Genomic DNA, 8,804 nt, shown 5'->3' on the forward strand with positions numbered 1-8,804 from the left:
AGCCAAATGCGGCCACTTTTGCTTGATTTCTTTGCTCAAATGTTGCTATAAGTTTGAATAATACTCGCCATTGATAGTTTTTCCTTTTTCAAGATAATCAATGAAAATTATCCCATGCGCGTCCCAAAAAACCGAAGCCATGACCTTGCCTGCAAATGAAACCGTCTTCGCCTTCTTTGGAGTCGGTTCTCCCTTATTAATCCATTGTTTTGATTGTTCTCTTCTCTCGGGTGTGAAGTAATGGACCCATGTTTCATCCATGATTATGAAGCGGTGCAAAAATTCTGCTCTATTGCTGTGAAACTTTGCTCAACACTCAATTGAAACATCTTCACCACACTGGTTTTGCTTGAGTGTGAGCAAACGTGGCACTAATGTTGCACACAGCTTTCTCATGTCCAAATTTTCAGTTATTAATATGCAATGTACTGCACTTTTTGAAATACCTACTATGTCTGCTAGCTTGTGCACTTTCAGTTGATGATCATCCATTATCACTTAGTGGATTTTCTTTACCGTTTCTGGAGTCATCACCTCATTTGGTCAGCCTGTGACAGAGAAGAAAAGTAACATGGGACGGTTTAATTATTCTCAAGTCGTAGCTACTGATAGTAATACTAATAATAAAGAGCGTGCTCCTAAGGTGACGCTGCCGTACTCTTCCGTTGCTCGCAAAGGAAATTTACAGACACCACCTGTGGAACCGCATGCCACTACATGCAACATGAGGAAAGAAGACGATGAGGGCTACACCATGGTCTCAAATAAGCGGAAACCTCGGCCAAAGCCAATTGTGGGGACGTCAAACTTGGAAAGTGATTTAGTCGGGCTGCCGAAAATGGTCCACATACACGCTTGGCGATACAAAGAAGATACGTCAATCGAAGCGGTTAAAAAGTATGTAGCAAGTAAAATACCAGGCAAGTGCTTCGAGATCAAGCAGCTGAAGGTATCTAGAGGCACCTATACCTCTTTTCGTGTATCTGTTGGTGAAGACTTAAAAGATGTCGTGGAAAGTCCAGACTTTTGGCCAAAACATGTTTGTGTCAGTAGGTTTTTTTTTCTGAAGGCCCGCCTGACCTCTGCAAAGGGTTAGTCAAAGTTAGGCAGCCTTTAACAATCGCGCAAGTTAATATTCAGTGCCTTAGGAACAAAGTTAACCTGCTGGAAGTGGCTATAAATGAGTGTGAACCAGTCATTTTGTTTATTACTGAGCATTGGTTAAAATATGAAGAACTAATGGTTATTTCACTTTCAAATTACTCCCTAGTGTCGTCATTCTGCCGGACCACGTATAAAAATGGAGGTGTGGCCATATTTGTGCATAGTAGAATAAAGGGGACTATTAACTCAATTGACGTGCCTGTGAAGGAAGAAAAACTTTTGAATGCGCAGTGTGTTTCCATGAAACTCCAGTGGGATTGCTTGTGCTCATCTCCATCTATAGATCACCAACTGTTGATTTTCATTCATTCATTAAAAAACTGGACCAACTCTTTTGCTCCTTATATGCAAGCAACCGGATACTCGTGCTGAACGGCGATCTCAACTGTAATCTCTTAGTTGACTCCCCTCACAGATCCGAATTGTTGAATCTGTTCAAAACTTACGGCATGGAATGTTTTAACAATAATCCTACCAGAGTCACTTCCACATCTGCCACCCTAATTGATTACGCTGTGACCAACCTTATCCAAGAAAAAGTAGTTACAACTGTTAGTGACCTAGGTATAACAGACCATTGCATGGTAAAAATAAGTATTGATACTAACCAACCAATGGATAGTCCAAATGATAAAACTTACCCAAGGCGGTCTCTCACTCATGGAAATATGTAGCTTTTTCTGCTCCTTCTACAGTCCCAAAACTGGAACAATGTCTATGACCTTAAGTCAGTAGACGAAGGTTTCAATTACTTTTATTCAATTTTCAAACACAATTTTGAATTGTGTTTTCCAGTAACACATCATGAAATATTTCATAGAACAAAATGTAAGCCATGGCTAACTGATGAGATCCGTTACTACTCAACTATCCTTAAAAAACTTGCTATCTCCAGTAAAAGTTCAAACAATCATGAACAAAGGTTACTCTATAAGGAATTTCAAAAGTATTACCGTAAACTGATTTCTACCACGAAAAGAACCTATAATGATAATAAGTTACTTAATTCCAATAATAAGTCCAAAACTGCATGGGAAATAATTAATGACTGTAGAGGTAAGAAAAATCCACAACTCTTCTCCCAAAACTTAGTAACCCTGAAAATAACACTGCCATTGGCTATTCATCTCTAGCTAATAAATTTAACAAATACTAAGTATCAGCTCCTTGCCTAACTACTTCTCCAGCCAATGTGCTTTTTGCAAATGCACCATCGTCAATGTTTGCCAAGCCCTGTTCTGAAACCAATGTAAAAACTATTGTCTCCTCACTCAGAAACAAATCCAGTACTGGCCGAGATGAAATTCCTGGTAAAGTTGTTCATCATTGTTTTGAAGCCATAAAAGCACCCCTTTTATTTTTAATTAATGAATCTTTGATACAAGGGATTTTCCCATCCCAATTAAAAGAATCAAAAGTAGTGCCCATTTATAAAAACCATGGCTGTGTAAATGATTTGAATAACTACAGACCAATAGCCGTCCAAAATACATTTGCTAAAATATTCGAAAAAGCCATGTATATGCAAATAGCATCTTATCTCGAAAAAAACTTCCTACTTTCAAATTCTCAGCATGGATTTAGATCTGAAAGGTCTACCACAACTGCCATATGCCAGGCAATCGACAGCATACTTAATTCATTAGATGCTAAACGCAAAACTCTTGGAATGTTTTTTGACTTGTCAAAGGCTTTTGATAATGTAAACCACAATAGACTACTAATTAAACTCAATAGAATAGGAATCAGAGGAATTCCTTTAAACTGGATGAAGTCCTATATTCATAATCGCACTCAGAAAGTAGTGTTATCAGTTGATGGGTCAAAATATTCATCCAAAGCATACCAAGTTAACAAAGGTTTTCCACAAGGCTCAACCCTTGGGCCACTCCTCTTTCTGATATACATCAATGACCTACCTAACTGCTTACCAAATAATGATGGAATAATACCAGTGTTGTACGCTGATGACACTAATGTAATAATATCAACACAAACATATCCCAGCCTCGTGAAAAAATCTAAGTCTGTCACACTTGCAATAAACAAGTGGTGTACAGACAACCTTCTAGACTTAAATGTAAATAAAAGTAAAATAGTATACTTTACACGCAATAAGAAGTGTCAGATGATCTGCTGAGTAGTTAGAGAATGCGGGTCCTAAAACAGCGAAAACCGCGCCACCTGGTGGTAAAAATCGTAACTAAAAACAAATGAATATCGAACCAAAAGAGTCGCGCGATGCGGCAAACAAATGAATGTCGAAACAAAAGAGTCGCGCGATGCGGCGAACAAATGAAGCACGCCACCTGGTGGTAAAAATCGTAACTAAAAACAAATGAATGTCGAAAGAAAAGAGTCGCGCGATGCGGTAAACAAATGAAGCACGCCACCTGGTGGTAAAAATCGTAACTAAAAACAAAATGAATATCGAAAGAAAAGAGTCGTGCGATGCGGTAAACAAATGAAGCGCACCACCTGGTGGTAATAATCGTAACTAAAAACAAAATGAATGTCGAAAGAAAAGAGGCGTGCGATGCGGTAAACAAATGAAGTACGGTTGCGTCGGACGACAGGAGAAGCACGCGATGCGCGTGTGCTGGTGGTAGAATGCGTGACTAGTTGATTTACCTGCCACCTGCGTGATGCGGTACACAAATCAAGCACGGTTGGCGTCGGATGACGGAAGAATGCTGAAAAAAATGAAGCGCGGTGGGCGTTGGTTGATTGCCCTGCCGCTTGGTGGACTGAAAGCGAATGAAAGTGAAAGAGGCATGTGATGCGTCGGGCGTCGAAACAAAAGAGACGTGCAAGGCGGTATTGATTGTAAACAAAAGAGGCACGGCTGGCGAGGAAACAAAAGAGGTATGCAATGCGGTAGGCTGTGGCGCTGGAGTCGCGGGGCCGGACCGGGTCGGGTCGGGCGAACGTCTCTGCCTGAACGAGTCGTGACATGTGCGTGAGAGGCTTCTAAACAAGTTCGAACATGTCACACCCTCTTCATGATGTTGTGCGCATGCGCAGATGTATAAAAGCCTCCAAACAAGTCAGCACATATGAACGTTGGTGTATAAATACTCGACTCCATCGTGCAATGCACCCAGAATGAAAATGTCTGTGATACGTTCAGTTACTGCCAAACTCGGAGGCGAGCATCCGCTCGTTGTTCGCAAAGTAAACGATCGTGTGAATTCAGTGTATGAGATTATTCTCCCTCTACCACTCTTGATCGATAACGAAAGGAATGATCTCATTCTGGAAGTGGAATTAGTCAAACGGTGCATCGCGGAATTCAGACATATGAACAAATCCATTTCTCTCGTCTCGCGGAAGGTGACGTTCTCAGGTTTTGAAAATCCTACCACAAAACAGGTTGAACGCTTCAACGTCTCCACGATAAGAAACCTCAAATTGGGAGAGGAGATGTTGGAAAAGGCTGAGCGGCAAGATCCATCCATAACGTGTCACGTTTACGGAATAACGGATAGATCAAGATGCATACGACGGACTGAAACAGACGGTGGACAGGGAGCTTCCACTCCTCCGGTGACTTTCACCATTGGTAAAAAATCCAGAGTGAACTATGGCGTGTGCTCAGAGGAACGTGGTAGACTATTGGGAGCATTTACGTTCATAATGAAAGTTGTTGAATCACCTGAAATTGTACTGTTTTAAAATTTCATGGGTATGTGATATAAACTAGATGAATATAATAAATTTGATAAAATTATTAATAAGTACACAGTTTTTCCGTTTTTTTAAATTTATTTCCAAGTTTAAATACAAAAATTTCAACTGTTACAAAAAAAGACAAGGAACTTTCAAGAGCTGTCTTGATGGATATTGCGGAAGGAAACGACAAGAGTATCCTGGACATAGTTCATGATCGTGCATATGTGGCGTGGACGATCTTGCACCGCAAAGCAAGGATAGAAGTGAAGGTCCTCCTCATCAGCTCTTGAAACTTCCGTCAAACACGGTGTTATTTTAATACACAATTAGTTTTAATATCCCCAAAATATATTAAAGGGGGTGGTGGTGGTGTATCCACCGCCGTCGGAGAGGGATGCACAGGCTTCCGGGGATATGTCTCCATCCGTCCCGAGAGGGGCAGCGTATTATCCACCGGAGAGGAAAGAGCAGGCTGCCCGTGGCGGTATGCAGATGTCAACCGAACCTCCCTTCCAACGACACTGCGCTGTATCGGTCCGGTCAACGCAGCCCGCAAGAGACTCTGAGACGATGGCCGTTGGCTTTGCCGGGATAGGTCCAGAGGCTTCTCCTCCTTCAACAAAGTACCTAGAGAGCTTTTACGCAATAGACTTCTTAATTTTTTTAACGATGGACCTAATGCAGATGGATTAATAAACAAATTTTGAATTCTAAGGTATTTCTTTCATTTATACACCTCTGAGAGTTTGTGTGAAGATATCAAGACGTGGGTTTGAAACAGACACGTCCACGCTTTTCATTCCCTCCTGTTGATAGTAGATAGCAACCGCCGTTCCTGAAACACGCCATTTAATATCGTGCGTGACGTTAATTCGAAACAGAAACCTCCGCGCTTTTCATGACATCCTGTTACAGAAGAGATAGGATAAGCCGTTCCTGAAACACGCCATCTTGGATTTTCTAAAAGTCATCCTCTTATGAACGTCACCCGACCCGATCCGACCCGGTCCGGCCCCGCGACTCCAGCGCCACAGCCTACCGCATTGCATACCTCTTTTGTTTCCTCGCCAGCCGTGCCTCTTTTGTTTACAATCAATACCGCCTTGCACGTCTCTTTTGTTTCGACGCCCGACGCATCACATGCCTCTTTCACTTTCATTCGCTTTCAGTCCACCAAGCGGCAGGGCAATCAACCAACGCCCACCGCGCTTCATTTTTTTCAGCATTCTTCCGTCATCCGACGCCAACCGTGCTTGATTTGTGTACCGCATCACGCAGGTGGCAGGTAAATCAACTAGTCACGCATTCTACCACCAGCACACGCGCATCGCGTGCTTCTCCTGTCGTCCGACGCAACCGTACTTCATTTGTTTACCGCATCGCACGCCTCTTTTCTTTCGACATTCATTTTGTTTTTAGTTACGATTATTACCACCAGGTGGTGCGCTTCATTTGTTTACCGCATCGCACGACTCTTTTCTTTCGATATTCATTTTGTTTTTAGTTACGATTTTTACCACCAGGTGGCGTGCTTCATTTGTTTACCGCATCGCGCGACTCTTTTCTTTCGACATTCATTTGTTTTTAGTTACGATTTTTACCACCAGGTGGCGTGCTTCATTTGTTCGCCGCATCGCGCGACTCTTTTGTTTCGACATTCATTTGTTTGCCGCATCGCGCGACTCTTTTGGTTCGATATTCATTTGTTTTTAGTTACGATTTTTACCACCAGGTGGCGCGGTTTTCGCTGTTTTAGGACCCGCATTCTCTAACTACTCTGCTGGTAAAAATCAATGACCAACCAATTGAGCATGTGACAGAATGCAAATTTCTAGGTATTTCTCTATGTGCAAATATTTCTTGGGATACTCATGTAAAAGTCTTCAACTCAAGCTCAGTTCAACTTGCTACTTATTAAGACACCTGTATGAAACTACAAGTAAAACTGTACTACTCAATTTGTACTATGGGGAAATTTATTCAAATTTAACCTACAGTATAATATTATGGGGATCAGCTGCTATTTCTCAAACCATCTTTAAAATGCAAAAGAAAGCTATTAGAATCGTCACCAGGAAACCTCACAATGCTCCATCAAGGCCTATTTTCCATGAATTAAATTTGCTACCACTCCCATGCATCTACATTATGTTTTTAATTCTATATATAAAAAATAACATCGGCAACTATTCTCTTAACTCTGCCTATCATCATCATTACACCAGAGGCAGGAATGACTTCCATTATGGGAATATAAGAACTAAAGCATTGAAATTAGGACCCAATGAAATGGTCATCAGATTATATAACAAACTAACCAAAAGTATCAAGGATACAAAGGGAACTGCTGCATTCAGGCATAAATTAAAAAGATATCTACAGCGCAATATGTTTTACTCGGTTGATGAATATCTCAACAATATTCCCAACCAGTTAGTTCATACTTTTAGTTTCTAGCAATGGTCATGGTCTGATTCATGTTAATGATCAATGATTTTTCTGAATTTGATATTGCATGTGCATGTTACAGCCAATGTTCATGGGTTTGTACCAAACACTTATGTAACTATGAGCATCTTTTCTTTTGTGTATCTTAATTGAGCCTGTGTCTTTGCTCCTCTTTGACGTGCCTTATATCATGTACATACACCACCCACCTGGTATTTTTGTATTGTGATCTCTGGGAAAATAAAAAGTAATAATAATAATAACCAATGCAATGCTCGTGAGGCCTCATTTAAACTCTGCTACCCAATATTTTACCGTTGTAAACAAAGGAGCAGACTCACCCAGAGTAGAATCCAGTTCAGCTATTATATTGGTTGGACTGAGGCCTTTCAAATAAAAGTATTGTAGCACATAACGATGACCAATTTTCTCCATTTTCAAAAATTCAATTATAACGTTCACTATTGTTGGCTCCCAAACAAATACTAAACAACGTGGGGTATTCAAACTTGAAACATATGGATGTATATTGCATACTTTCTAATACAGTGATATTTTTCAAACAACTACCGCCATCTCTAGGTCAGGCCGGGTACTAATGGGCCCCCCATGTATATATACGTAGATTCAACTTCACCGTGGCTTCCCAAGATTTACAGCCAGCAAAGGTGGAGGCGACCTTAGATTTGTTACTATAAGCTAGGTGTGAGGCTCAAGTGAGAAAAGTAACTCATTCTGGATTTTTGATGCTAACCTTACAGAAAGTCAGTTAAACTGCATATATTCTTAATAATAATGTGATTTTGATGGAACCAAAAGCCTTGTGTAATAAATACCCTATTATATTACTAATCCTTTCAAGTATCAATTTCTTTAATGGCTATAAAGAAACTTCAGGTAGCTTAATGCTCATGCATTTGCTGCTGTATATTAATTTGTTATCTCTACTTAACTTAATACCACCCCAAAAAGAAGGAAGCAAGTAATGCAAGACATTACTATCATCTGAATTTTGCCACCCTGCAAAAAGTTTAGCTTATTTACATTGAGTTTTGTTCCTGTGAATATAAGCTCTTTGTTTCCTGTAATCCATTATGTTCATATAGTTTATTATCTTTTCTTGAAATTCGTTGATGAATATTCTAAATAGAATAGGATACACTTTTTTTATCATTAACTTCCAAAACTAAAAAATCTGCAATCACAATGGACATTCTGTAGCTAGTTAACTGCATATATGGTTGTTAAGGTTTAATCAGTGTAGCGGAATTTGGATCAGACAACAAAATCTATGATTCATAAGGAGAAAAAATTTAGTTAATCTAAAGGTAAATTATTGCCTATAGTAAATGCACCTATTACCCAACATAAATGCATTGTATTTGCAATGCAAAGGAGTTATTCCTTGCCATGATGAATGTTACAGAAACATATTAAAAAAGTAAGTGATATGAGAGCTTTTTACTTAAACTCTTGTTTTTTGGCACATACCTGCTAGTACGTTTGTCATACGTTATGTC

Source organism: Hetaerina americana, unplaced genomic scaffold (genome assembly GCF_022747635.1).
Source record: "Hetaerina americana unplaced genomic scaffold, ioHetAmer1.1.p SCAF_7, whole genome shotgun sequence".
Lineage (NCBI taxonomy): Eukaryota > Metazoa > Arthropoda > Insecta > Odonata > Calopterygidae > Hetaerina > Hetaerina americana.